Consider the following 14,063-nt stretch of genomic DNA (forward strand, 5'->3'; position numbering starts at 1 on the left):
CTTTGTGTCAGGGTGGGGTCTGCCCATACAAGCCATGCCCAGGGTTTCTGGTAATGTTGAGTGTCCCTTGTGTATCAGATACTGTTCTAGGCACCGGGGATGTGGCAGTGATTGCAGTACACGGAAACCCCTGCACTGGAAAGAGCTTTTGCTCTTTGCCCAGGACCACACAGTGGGGCATCAGATGAGAAATGAGATAAAAAGTAGAAGGTAGTAAGTGCCATGGAGATGGATTGAGCAGAGGAGGGCAATAGAGGGAGTCAGGTGGCAGGGATGGTACTGCCATCTACAAACTGGAAAGGTCAGGGAAGCCCTCGCTGAGTAAACCAGTGAGGGCTGAACCATGTGGATATCCAGGGCAAGAAACTTCCAGGCAGATGTTGCAAAGACTCTGATACGTGTAAATGATGGAATAACTCTGGAAGGAAAACCAAAGCCACTAGCATGATTCCCCTGGTGGGAGGAACTAAGATACGAGACTGGGGAGGGGAGACTGCATTTTTCAGGACATACCTTTTTTCTACTTTTGTACATTTTTAATCACATGCACACATTACTTCTCCAAAAATTACCATTGAAAAGTAAAGCAGGGAGGGTGGGGAAATGTAACAGTGAGGCGGAACCATCATATGTAATAGCAAAACTATGGCTTTGGAGGCCAGCAGATGTGGGTCCTGATCCCTCTTATGGCCTCTGTCTGAAATGTTAGCTTTCTAAGGAGACTATTTGTGCATTACTTAGGTAAATAAAAAGTCATTTTATTAATTAAAAATCAGTAGATCCCACTCTGTTGATTGTTTTGGCTGGTTGTCATTGGGTGGGTTCCTTAACCTCTCTGAGCACCAGTTTCCTACTGGAAAATGGGGGTAGTGATCCTGACATCACAGGATTGTCAGGAAAATGAACAGAGAAAAAGAGTGTGTTGAGTTTCTGCCCGGCCTGGAGTTGACCTTCCCGAGGGCATGTCCCTGGATGACCTGGCCCTCTGCAGGGCAGAGACAGAGAATCTATCCCTGTCCTTAAGTTCTCCAATGGCTTGGGACCCCAGGAAGGCCCAGGCTTTGCATTCCAGATGCCTCAGAGGCAGATGGATTTGCTCTGGACCCCCAGGCTGATGGCCATCCAAGACCCTGTGGCCTGCTGGCCCTTCAGAGCCCCCTCAGGATCCAGCCTGCCCAACTGGTGCCTGCTCGGCTGGGACCAGCTGGTCTTCACCAGCTGGTCATCTGGCTCTGACACCCTCCCTGCCCCAGTGTCTCCTCCTCTCTGGGCGCTGTGTTAATTTTTTCATGGCTTCCCTCAGAGGCAGAAGGCAGAGAGCTGTTTCCTGCAGGGAGAGAGCAGGCTCTGGGGGCGGGAGGAGGGAGGGAGGGAGAGCTGAGTGGTGATTAAACACTGCAGAGGCCTAAACAAATGACGGTTCCCTCCCCCAGCTGCTCTGGGAGAGAAACATGGAGCCGGAGCCGGCCTGAACTGCAGATGGCCCAGGCTGCTGTCTGCCCCCACCTGCCTACTTGGAGCTGCCCTGGGGCTGCTTCCTGAGAGCCACGTGATGCTGAGCCCTGCAGGAGCCAGCTCAGTCCTTAGGGCCACTGTGAGGCAGGCCCCGAGGCAGAGAGGGTTCAGGGCCACACAGCTAATGCACTAGTGAGTGGCAGAGCGGAGACGTTATGCAGGGGCAATAGTAGTTACTTCTTAGAGTGTCAGCCTGAATGAGACGGCGCACGCAAAGTGCCCAGAACAGCACCTGGCCTGAATCAAGTTCTTGGTCCGCAGGAGCCACCGTCAAGGTTGCCCCATTACACCTTTAGAACAGCTGGGTGAGATAGGTTGCCGTGCAGGTGAAGAAACTGAGGTGCACACACCTACCAGGGTGTTGCCCAGGACCACACAGTTCACACAGCAGATTAAACCCAGGCTCGCCCACTTCTGACTCCCTGCCCAGTGTTCCTTCTCGTGGACCAACACCGGGAAGAGGGTCAAACCTCCAGAGCCTTGAACACAAAGATCAGGGGAAGTCAGTAGCGGGGTCAGAGGCCATCTGCCAGGCCCACGGCCCTCCTGGCCGGAGAGCTTGCATGAAGGGGAGAGGGAGGAATGGTGGTGCCCTCCCACTCTGTTCATGCAGAAAATGGCAACTGAGCTCACCCCTCCGTCTAGAGCAGTGGTTCTCAAAGTGGGGTTCCCCAGCCCAGCAGCAGCATCACCTGGGAACTGGTGAGAAGTGCAAATTCTTAAGCTCCACCCCAGACCCACTGAATCAGAAACTCCACCGGGAGTGAGACCCAGCACTCTGGGTTTGAACAAGCCTTCCAGTTGCTTCTGATGCACAGGCAAGATCGAGAACCCCTGGCCTAGAAACCCAAGTACTTCTGTCCTGCCCCGGGGCCTCACCGTCCAGGCCACAGTCACCCAGACATCACCCAGGTGTGTTACACTCTGAGTAACAGGTGCAGCCAGGAAGAACTAGATGTAAATGGAATTTTTATAAACAATTCTTATTTTCATTGCAACAAGGCAGCTGGATATTTAAAGAAACCTCACAGAGAATCATTTCATCACATAAAGGAGCTTCTTCAAAGAGAAAACTCCTCTCTCGATTCCTGCCCCCTCCTCCCTAAGTGTTCTATAAATTCAGTCTCTATGTCAGGTTTTCTTCGAATGGTGTCTACCTATACATAACTAAAACGAGTAGACAGCCTGCTAAAAGCATTGCAAATAGTCTCCAAAATACATCAGGGACCCCTGCAGTTTAGAAGGAGAGCCCTGTGGGACAGATGGAGGCCAGTTTGGTGTTTGGGGCAGCTGGGTCATCCACTGCCAACCCCTGCTGGGCACCTGGAGGGGTCGTGCCAGCCAGGCACGGGTGGTTTCCAGGGCTCCGTCAAACATCCACACTCAGGGGTTCTCAGAAAAGGAGTGGAGTGACCAATTAGGAAGCCAAGACATAAGACACCTGAAATGCGCAGCTATCGGCTGCTCTTGCTAGATAAGCGGATAAGAGAGAAAACCCTGCAACACGGTTCTGGATAGGGAGCCCACCGGAAGGTTGTCATCTCCCACAGTGCGGGGTCAGGAAGCAGCATCTGAATCTGCCACCAAATGCTGCCCCTGGGGCCAGGTCATGTGCCTCTGAGCTGATTTCCAGAGTGACTGTAGGTGGAGTGGAGCTTTGCCTCCACCTCTAAGCCACCTGCCCAGTGCTCAGGCCTCACCCTCACAAGCCCAGAGTCAGGGGCAGGAATCACTGACTGCATTTCTTGTGCCGGGAACCTGAGATTCTTGGAGGTTACCAGGTCACTCAGCCAGGGGAAGCCGGGAAGGAGTGGGAGGGTTGGGGTCCAAATGGTTAGAGGCAGGAGAGCTGGGGGTCTGGTCAGCAGGTTTCTCCTGAATCTTCTCTTTCTCCAAGAACAGTGCGTGCCCTGAACCCAATTTGCCATAATCAAGGATCACCAGCAAAGTGCTGCTTGCCCCAAATCTCTCTCCTGCCCCCGTCACCACAGCACACATCCCCTTAGCCACTTTTAAGGGCTGGTAAGTTTTCCAGGTGGTTCCTTTATAGAAAGAAAGCTGCCCTGGGATCAGTCAGCACCTCCCTAAGGCTCTCACCCTGGCTTTATGAGCCCAGGCTGGGTGCAAGGAAACTGCCATTTGAGGGTCCTGGGGTTTGTCACTGGCTCCTGGCTCCCACGGGAAGAGCCAAGGTCCTGAGATTGAACATGGGGGCCGGAGCGGATGGAGGGAGTGCTCAGGAAGGCCTCTCAGCTCTCGGACTCACAGCCCTCTGGCCCTCCACAAAGATGGATGGCTGTGTGTTTGGTCTCGGGGGTCTGCTTGACCCTGGGAAGGGCCTGGCTTCACACCGACCACTCCTTCTTACACTGGGAGCGGGAGGACACAGCCAAACTGTGAGTACCCAGCTGGGAAGCCTCAGAAAAGTGAAGTACCCAGGGAAGAAATTGATTCCGGTAATCCCTCCTTACCCCTCGGGCTCCCTGAGAGGGAGCAACAGGCAGTAGTGTTTAACCCCCGGGAGAAACTGGCCATGGAGAAGAGAACAGGCTGCCCAGGTGGCCTGCTGGAACGCGGGGCATGAGCTCTGCAGGCAGGCAGGCGGTGTGGCTCCCGTCTTGTCTTGCAGATGCACTGGGAGTGTCACGCCAGGGCCAGTGGCTTGGGGAGACCATCCTCGCCAGCCTGGGCCTCTGGGTCTCCTCTGTCCTGCTCAGGTGCTGCCTCGGAGCAAGATGGAGGTGGGGAGACGATTGGCTCTTGGCACGCACTGCCCCCCAACCCCCATGGATATTCTGGTCCATCCTTGGGTAGCCAAAGAGGTCTGTCCTGTTGGAACCTCTGTTCTTCCGGCATATGGGGTGCAGGTGCACGGAGGCCTCCTGGCCTCGATCTGTTGTGGGCGTGGCTCGGGGCCCCTCCCCTCTCCAGAGTGCTTGCTTTGCTATGAATGCTGCATAATTTTCAGCTGAGATGGTCTAGAGCCCCACGCTCACCCCACCACCAGCAAATGTCCCAAGTAAGATGGGAAGATCCTGCCTTGGTCCTGGCCTGCCACAAACTCAGGTGTGTCCTGAGCCAGGTTACCTAGCTTCTCTGTGCTCGCCCCTTATCTCTAAGATGGGGGTTGTGACTTCCCCACCACCAGGTGGCTTATGAGAGTCCAGGGGGCAAGGGGTGTGTGAGCCGGCCCCCCACGGGGGTGCAGTACACAGTGGCAGCTCCCTGCCAGCTGGTCTCTGCAGACAGCAGTGATTTGGCCAGTGCCCCTATCCAGGCCCATCCCTCAGGCTGGCAGGTCTGAGGGGCACCCCCAAGAAGAAAGGGGCATTCTTTTTCTGATGAAAACACCCCCTTGAGCTTGTTTCGGGTGTCTTTTCAGTTGAATCCGGGTTATCCAGGAAGGCCCAGAGGGTGGTGTGAGGTGGACAAGGAATTTTCCAGGCTGGGATTTTCCTAAAGTCCACGGACAGGCTCAACCCGTCTGACATCTCTTGGGTCGAGCATCCTGCTCCGCAGGGTTGAGGGACGGCCAAACTGGTTTGGGGATCAGCCCTGCCAGAGGCAGCTCTAAGATCCCCCAGAGTTCACTTCCTAGGGTGAGTTCACAGGCTTGGAGACTCCCAGCTCCTGCCAACCCCACCAGCCCTTGGGGAGAGGTGTGGGAACACTGGTGGAGCATGCCGGAGGGAGGGAGCGGCCCAGAGGTCCTCTCCTGCCGGCCCAGACAGTAGGACCGCAGATAGCAGGATCTGCCCAGCACAGAGAAGCAGGTAGGGCTGGGCGGGGCAGGCCGTGGGCCTCCCTGTGAATCCTGGGACCAGGCACCACTCATCTGGTAGTTGCCCTGCCCATGGGGCTTGTGTGTAGATGAGGGGGGCAGGCAGAGATGGAGAGGAACAGGGTCACTCAGCCAGAGGGCCAGCAGTCGATCCTTCCTTGTTTTGACTTTCTTACCCACGGTGATGGGAGGTGACAGAGCAGGAAGCAAAGTGTGGGAACGATCTAGAAATGCCAAAAGGAGCTGAAACTCAGGACAGCGTGCTGCTGCTTCTGCTGGTGCTGGAGCAATGATACGGCTGTTTTGCAGGAGAGCAAGATTTTCCCCCAAGGAAAACATTTTTGGTTTTATGTTCCAGGGGTCAGCCGACAGGGCCACCAAAGTCCAACCTACAACCCCCCAGGGAATGACATTTCCTGTAACCAGGGGGAAATTCTAACCCCTCAGCTGCCCAAGCTGCTGAGGCTGTAGAGTCCTTCCTGCCCATCTGCCCACCTACCGGGCCCTGTCACACCTGCGTCTTGCGCACACCGGCTCTTGGACCTCAGCAGATCCACTTGCTGCTCTGGGCTCAAGGCCTTAGTAAATGGGGTACTTGGGCAAGGTGAGAGCTCTGGAATCCCTTCTGTCTGTAGCCCACCCTGGTGGGGAGGGGGAGGGTCCAGGATGAGCACCTCATCCCACCCACGGCACCTGCAGGATTGAGAAGGGGTTGAGGCTGGCTTCAGCCTCGAGAGACATGAGCTCGCTGTGAGGCCAGGGCCGAGTCATGGGGCAACAGACTTCAGAAAGCACAAGCGCTCACACCTCTTTTACATAGGGCCCAGAGAGGGAAGGAAGTTACCTGAGGTCACACAGGAAGTTGGTAGCAGGCCAGGGACAATGCACTGGGATGGTGCTGATTCGTGGGAGTAGGAGGTGGGTAGGAGGCGCGCAGCCATCTCCTGGGGATGCGTCTGCTCTCAGATAGGTGACATCCTGACTGGGGCTGAAAGGGAAACCATCCCAGACCAGCAGTGGGGCTGCTGTCCTGCGATGTGACTGTCCCTGGCCCTGACCCTTTGGGGTCACGTGCATCCTGTGCCATTTCCTTGGAGGAGATGGTCCAAGAGAACCGGCAGGGAGGGGCCCCTTTCTCTGTTTCTGGGGCACCCAGCGCTGGTGGGCACAGAGGAGGATGGGCAGGTAACAGTTCCGTGGACAGCTCTGTTCTCAGGGGTCATGGATCAGAGCAGGACTCCTGACCTTGGCTCCTGTCCCGCCTCCTGCTGGACACACAGGTGCATGGGGACTGAGGAGGGGCCGAAGGTCTGCCCGCCGCCCAGGCACTCCAGAGGCAGGAGTCTGCCCAGACCGGCCGCCTGCACTGCGTGGCCTCAGAGCTGAGTCAGAGTGAGCAGCTACTGGGGCTCAGTTTCGTGGGGTCCCGGGTCTGCCCAGCTCAGAGTGTCTGGCAGAAGAAAACATTGGGTATGGGCACCACTGGGTGCTGGGAAGCAACACTGCCCACCCAGAGAGCGCCCGGGGTAAAGCAGGTGGTGTAAGCCTGGGCCCGAGGCGTGTAAGCGTTTTCTGTGATCCTCTTGGACATGGGTGACAGAAATTGTATTCTGTTTGAGCAACAGTATGTAGATGGGGAGACAGAGAAACCTCCTAATAACAGAAACAACAGTTTATTCTTATGGTCCTTCCTGTATGCTCGGCATCATACTAGCATTTTACGTGTATTAGCTTGTTTCATCCTCATGACGGCTCAGGAGGTAGGTAATATTTATTATCCCCAGTTTACCAAAGGGAAAACCAGAGCACAGAGAGCTTAACTAACTTACCCAAGGTCACACAGCTGCTAAGTGGCTGAGCTGGGGCTTGAACCCAGGCAGCCTGGCTGGAGTCTGTGCTCTTGGCCACTCTGCCTTCTAGAAGCAGAAGGTAGTCAACATTTCACAGCTTCTGAGTTTCCAGTTGAGACTCTGGCACAAGACTTGCCATCTCTCACATGTGGTTTATTTTATTTATTTATTTATATTTATTTTTATTTATTTATCTATCTATCTGTTTATTTATTTATTTATGGCTGTGTTGGGTCTTTGTTTCTGTGCGAGGGCTTTCTCTAGTTGCGGCAAGTGGGGGCCACTCTTCATCGCGGTGCACGGGCCTCTCACTATCGCGGCCTCTCTTGTTGCGGAGCACAGGCTCCAGACGCGCAGGCTCAGTAATTGTGGCTCACGGGCCCAGTTGCTCCGCGGCATGTGGGATCTTCCCAGACCAGGGCTCGAACCCGTGCCCCCTGCATTGGCAGGAAGACTCTCAACCACTGCGCCACCAGGGAAGCCCTCACATGTGGTTTAAAGCTCAGGCCCTTCCTTCATCTTAGGGCTCTTCATGCCAGGCCTGTGAAGAGAGGTTCCTCTTACTGTCTCCCCACTTTACAAATGAGATGGAGAGACCAGCCCAGGCCTGTGTCATCTCAGCAACCCCCTTCCCCCTCCCCTCTTGGGCCCTCACCATTCCTCCATTTCTCCGCACAGATCTGTAGAGTAGAACCCTGGTCCCCAGGCACAGGCAGGAGTCTTCACTGTTTCCCCCGCACCACCACCACCAAGCTTCCTTGGGCAGTGGTCCCAGGCAGGACCCCGTGTTTTAGGAGATGAAAGAGGAAGGTCAGAGGATAGGAGGGTGTGGCCTGGGCCCGGGAGGCAGGAGGAGGAACAACAGCAGCATCTCCAGGGAGCCCTGGGTGAGGTGCTCTGGGATCATCAGTGTGATTGACGGATCAATAGGAACGCCAGTGCCAGCGCATGAGTAGAGAAAAGCCAGGGCTGCAGCTGGCCTTCCAAGTTACATGAATGGATGTTGTTTCTGTAAACTGGTTATCTTTCATTCCCCAGTTTGGAGTGAGTGGCCCACTGATGGGTGTGCATGTCACAAAACAGGTGTCAACTTGACTTGGTTGTAGATATTATTTGATGACAGCCCCAACCTGGACACATGGTGATAGGATTCCATTCAGGGCTGATGGTCTTGGGGCCGGGTCCCCACCCCTGAGGAGTGGGGAGCTGCTGGCAGGTTTAAAAGCCACAGGGTGCCAGGGTATTACCCTGATCGACTGGGTCTCAGATGCAGCGTGCCCAGTGTCTGTCCGTCTCTCCTGTCTTCTGCACATTGGGTTATGTAGCTGCAATTCCATCTGTTAGTTGTGTGTTGTCTGCACAGCCTGTGCTGGGTGCCAGGGTTGCAGAAGTGAACCCCTCGAATCCCATCGTGGCCCTCGGGGTTCATGCTCTCTCTGTAGAACCCCCAACTTGCCCCAGGGTAGCCCAGCTCTCACTCATTTCAGCATCCTTTGAGCATCTACCGTCTCCCAGGCCCTGTGCAGCCTCTGGGGACACAGATTGGAAAGAGGTGAACAGAATACATTTGTGGAAAAATTCCTCTGGCCGCCTTATAGAGGGCGGGTTGGCAGGAGGCGGGATTGGAGACTGAGATAAATGATAGGACGTGCTTGTCATAATTCAGGAGAGAAAGGACAAAGCTGCAGAAGGTGATAGGAACAGGCAAGAAGCAGAGGGGACAGACCGCAAAGATAATCAGGCTACAGTGACCCATGGGTGGGGGGTGGGGGGGCAGTGCCCATCATCCGGAGGTGGCGTGAGGTGGTCCTGGGGATTCGAGTGGATATGGGAAGAGGAACTCAGATGTGCCAGGGAGGAAAGGAGGGGAAAGGGGGAGGAGCCCAGAGTGGAGGACTGGTTCTTCTGCCTTGACTCACCAGGCCCGTACCAGGGCAAGGCCCGTACCAGGGCAAGGCCCATACCAGGCTTCCCTGCTGGGAAAGGGGACCACCGAGCTTCTGCTGCCACTTCAGAGGGTCTTGTATGGATAGAGTAAGCTGATGGTATGAAAGCATTTGAAAATGTGTCATTAGTATATTTCATTGACCAGTGAACCCCGTTTGCATGTTCCCAGGGGCTCTTTCTGCCTCACTCTGACTTCCTTTCCGCCATCTCCCCCAGAAGCATGGTTTGAGGGCCCGCCGCCTGGCAGGCATACCTCCTGAGCACCCCTGAGTCCTGCCCCATCCCTGGGTCTCAGAAGCCCTCATCCCTCCCTCCCTCCCTCTTCACACACACACTCTCTCACCCACACACACTCCCACACTCAGAGTTCCTCTGTTCTCCAGCAGCCTTTTAGCCGCTGAGATGCCCTTTGATACTTAATACGCCTTTGTTTCATTTTGCGTGTAGCTTCCCCGGGCTGCAGCGCATTTGGTAATTCTCCTGCCTGGCCCTTACACCCAGATCTCTGTACCCTCTTCCCCAGTCTGCCTTTCATCCTCCCTGCACCCCCATGCTCCCATCCCTTCCCGATTCCCAGACCTTACCAGGAGTGAGTATCCAGGCCTCTCACTGTCTGGATATCCGTATGCTCACCTCCATAGGAAACAAATGCTGCTTGCTTTTTTTTTTTTTTTTTGTGGCCACATGGCTGCCTCTGGTTTCTGACTCCTTCTTAAGCCCAAGTCCTGCCTGGCAAGGGGCAGTTTTTTGCACATGCCCAGGCGAGCTTGTCTGCCCCTTTGACGCTCCGACTCCCAGACTCCAGCCTCTGCCACCCCTCCACCCACAAGTGGCTCATTGTCTGCCGATTACTCTGCCGGTTTGGAGGATGCAGCTCCACCCTCCCTCTCTGGAGCCCAGGCAATTCCCAGAGGCAGCCGTGCAGCTTCTTCCTTCTGCCGCCTCTCTCAAGTAAGACTAGCAGCCCCATACTAGTTCATCTGATCAGCCCAGCCTGAGTATCCCTTCTGCCAGGAGCTGCAGGTAGAGGCAAATGCAGGGCCTGTCACTGTTTTCAGGGAGGGCACATCTGGGACAAGCCAGGACTAAGATGCCCCTGGGCTCTACTCCAGACCTTCCTTCATTTCTACATCTGGTTTCCTTTAACTTGTCCCTAAAGGACACTGAGGTGGCTGCCAGCTGTAGGGGCAAAAGCTAGGGAGATCTTGGGGAGCAAATGTCGGGAACTTGGCTCTCCCCTGGTGCCCTCCCTCAGACCTGCGTCCTGTGCCCCTCCTGATTCTCAGACCCCGTGCTCATTTCCATTTCTCTTCCAGAGAAGTCCGTGCCACCTTACCATAACACCCTCTGGTGCAGGGGCCCCTAGATATGTCTACTGGATCCCATTAATAGGAGATGCCCCCCTTTGTCACACACACCACTATTTCACGTACTACTAGGAAAGAAAAACATACCACCAGTCACACCATGGTATGGCATCGACTGTAAGACACGTGCTGCTGGCAGATGACTTAGTTGTTTAAGTCCATGGAACCCTGGTGTCCCTTGCGGCTTCCTGGATAAACTGCAAAGACAAGTGCAGGTAGTGGGAGCATGAGAGGTCAAACTGTCGTGTCTTCTCCCTGGCTGGAATCCCCTCTCCCTTCCACTGACCCCTCAGGGCTGCTGCTGTGTGGTCAGAAGTGGGCAGAGACACCAAAGCCCATCCTGTTGGTCACTTATCTACCAACCAAGGTCAATAATACTAATCGTCATTGTGTCAGTAGCAAACATGCGTAGAGCACCTACTCCATGCCTGATGCTGTTCCTGTGCTTCGTGGTGGTAACGCAGCACATCCTTACAGCTGCTCTATGAGATGGGGAGTAGAATTGCCACCACCCCAGTTTAGAGATGAGGAAACAGGCACAGGAATTTAGGTGACTTGCTCAAGGTGTCACACGGGTGGTAGAGACTGAGCTGGAATGGGTTGTGGAGTCCGTGCCTCACCAGCTCTTTGGGTGCTTTGTGAATGCAGAGGTGGGTGTACGATGGAGGGGTTACTTTTCTGGGACTGCTGTGAGTTACAGGGTCCTTTGGGCCTCCGCCCACCCTCCCTCCCTTTTGGCTTCTGCTTGGATGCCCATGCGGTTGACTGACAGTACCAATTTACAGCTCATGTCCACTCTCTGAGGCAGGCAGCTCCTGTTAAGCCCATTTCACAGATGGGAAGACTGAGCTCCAAGTAGTGAAGCAGCCTGTGTGAAATCTCCCAGCTAAAGAGTGTCAGGGCACAATTCAGGCCCAGTCCGTGGAGCTCCAGAGCCAGGGCACTTAGTCCCCGTGTCCCACAGCCTGCTCGCCATTGTCCCCTCTCCTCCCCTCTCCTGGGGTGGCGTAGACACTGGTGCCGCCTCATCAGAGAGGCATGCTTGGCTCAGCCGTGTACAGACAGAGCAGATGCACACCCAGACACCTACCGCGCCAGGCTGTCTTTCTGTCCTTGCATAATCCTCTACCTGCCTCTGTCTGTCAGTGCTCCTGGGTCTCTTGAGTTTTTGGCTGCAAATCCCCATGTGTTATCATTAACCGATGTTTGCCTCCGAACAGCTTGTGTTGGTTCACGCCACGATGAGAGCCTGCCCTGCGTCCGTCCGCCATGCGTCTGCCCACGTGGCCTCAGTGCCAGCTGGCCACTCGGGCCAAGGGGGTGATAGGTGGTGCCTCCCTCGCTCCCTGTCCTTTCCCTCTTGGTTGTAGGAATGTGGCTGTCCTGGCATCTGTGTTGTGTCATGGCTGCCGAATACCCACAGCACATCTGCTCACAGCATCCCAGACCCTCCCCAGCCAGGCCCCTCTACACCACCAGCCTCCCTTTATTCTCTCTACAGAAAACCACTCCACTAGCAATAGGAAGACAAGGGCCGTCCTTGACCAAGTAGGCGGGTGGCTTGTGACACAGGAGGAAAGCTCTGAATGCCCCTGCTGTGCCCCCATCCCCTCCCATGGCGTGTTGGCCCCAGGAGGAGCGCGGGCTGGGAGGGGTGGCCGTGGGCAGGGCGGGCAGCAGGCGGCACCATCTGCAGCCATCCTTTGTGCTGGCAGCCGAGCGATCCCTCCATCGCTGTGATCCGCCGGGCCTCGTGCTTGGCGTGCAAATGAGTTTCCAGATGCCCGGTGCCCCCCCGCACAAGAAGCGGTAACTAGGGGCCTGGGAGAAGAATGGAGCAATCTGGAAATTCATTTCTGTTTGTTCCAGCCTCGCTGAATAGGCTGCTTCTCCCTCCAGCTGCGGCAGATGTGTGCTGGGCACCCGCTTCAGGGGCGTTTTGCCACGGTTTCTGGGTAGACACACGCCGGGGGGTGGTGCCTCTCCTCTCTGGCACCCTCCTCCCTGTGCAGGTGGTGGTATGGTGAGGCCCACAGAGAGGGGCAGGACACAGCTTTTAAGACGCAGCTCGCCCACTGGCACCCCCTCCTGGAGGGAGAAACAGGTGCCCCGTTGGGAAGGGCACAGGCTGTATCTCAGCCTTGCGTGCCTCTTTGGTTGAGCATTTTTGCACACCTGGTGACCCCGGCGGGACCCTTCACCACCCCACCCCATTCTCACAAAAAGCCCTTCTTTTGTCCTTTGGTCCCCAGCAGACCCCTGGGAACATGGGCACCTCCCTCCCAGCCAGCTCTCAGCAGGACTCGATGGACGGGGTTCTCCTGCTAGTCCTAAAATCTGCCTCCTAGCCCCTGCCCACCAAGTGAGGGGCAGGAAAGAACCTGCTGCTCCTAAAGATGCTGGGCCCCACTCACTCTGCACTCCTGACAGAGATTGCCTGGGCCATGGGCACGGGCAGAGCCTGGCAGGGTCTCAGAGGGTCCCCAGCCCTGCCTCTCGGGGCCTTGGGCTGATGGGGCAGCCTATCCAGGATCTGAGCGGTTTGAAGTGGCAGCCCTGTGCTGCCACCCCGGGGCCTTGTGTGTCTGTGCGTCTTCCCCCAGTGCCTGCTGAACGAGGTAAGGGGTATGATTCAGATGAGGCCCGAAGCGTTTCTCGTTGAATCAGAGGGGCCAGAGACCATGGCCTCTTGGTTTTGGCCTTTTGAAGAGTTCCGTCTCCTCCCCCACATTCTGGTTCAGCCTTGGGCTTCACCACCAGGATGTGCAGCAGGGGCACCATCTGTGTGTCTGCCGCTCTCTGACCGTGGTTATTGTGAACGAGTGACTTCACCTGCCTGAGCAGTGAAGCAGTCCGCTCATCTGTAGATGGGGATAAGAGCTGATATCCTGCATCACGTGGGGTGGATTCGAGAAAAGGACACAGGAGCATGTTGTACAGCGTCCAGATGGGAGACCCTGGAAACAAGCAAGTGGGCTCTGCATCCAGCCAAGTGGCTGAGCAGTCCTGGTTCAAAAGGCTCCTGGTTGCCTGACCAGGTCGACGCCTTCCAGAACTATCAGATCAGTCTGGCTGATTACTCATGGCAGGAGTGAAGCATTGGCTGGGCTGTGATCAACGCTTTTTGCTTCCACAGTCTCCGCAGTTTCCCCTCCTGCCCCTGACCACAGCCCTGGAGGAAAGGCAGGGCAAGGGTCATTACTCCTCTTTCCCTGCCAGCAAACTGAGGCCAAGAGAGGGTCTGTGAGCTCCTAAGGGTCACACAGCGAGGTGGTGACAACCCAGCCTTCCTGACTCCTGACTTCTTCCCCAAACCTCAGCTCCCGTATGCGCTTTGGAAGGACTGGCCAGAAACACTGACCTTGAGGGTGCTTTTGGCCTCTGGTGGCTGCACCGGCACAGTTCAGGATGAAAGAAAGTCTCCCAGCACCCAGTTCATTCCGGTTGCTTTTCTCCTGGTTTCCAAGGCCTCCTTAAGCCTGGATGTGGAGGATTCTCCTGTGCTCCTGCCTTTGGTGCCCCTGGCAGACTCTAGCTCAGCCCCTGCCCCACCCCTGGGCCACTCTCTGCCCTGGAAATCCTTTGTCCTTTCAAGCATCTGTG

The 14,063-nt window shown here is 55.8% G+C and overlaps 1 protein-coding gene and 1 long non-coding RNA gene across 8 annotated transcripts in view; one reads left to right on the forward strand and one right to left on the reverse strand.

The window, feature by feature from the left end:
- ZMIZ1 (zinc finger MIZ-type containing 1) overlaps positions 1-14,063 on the forward strand; it is a 233,614-nt gene that overhangs the window by 182,502 nt on the left and 37,049 nt on the right. The window contains exon 1 of one of the 7 annotated variants that reach the window (XM_082408767.1): positions 5,123-5,288. The exons of the other annotated variants lie outside the window; for them this stretch is intronic. The gene's annotated coding sequence lies outside the window, so the exon portion shown is untranslated. Of the gene's footprint in view, positions 1-5,122; positions 5,289-14,063 lie in introns of those variants that run through there. 7 annotated transcript variants of the gene reach the window in all.
- Positions 8,243-10,120, reverse strand: LOC309636345. The gene is made up of 3 exons (XR_014249411.1): positions 9,678-10,120; positions 9,066-9,185; positions 8,243-8,675 (listed from the first exon to the last, which is right to left on the reverse strand). It is a non-coding gene; the product is annotated as an uncharacterized lncRNA (long non-coding RNA).

The sequence above is a fragment of the Balaenoptera borealis genome, assembly GCF_965194805.1.
Source record: "Balaenoptera borealis genome assembly, chromosome: 10".
Classification (NCBI taxonomy): domain Eukaryota; kingdom Metazoa; phylum Chordata; class Mammalia; order Artiodactyla; family Balaenopteridae; genus Balaenoptera; species Balaenoptera borealis.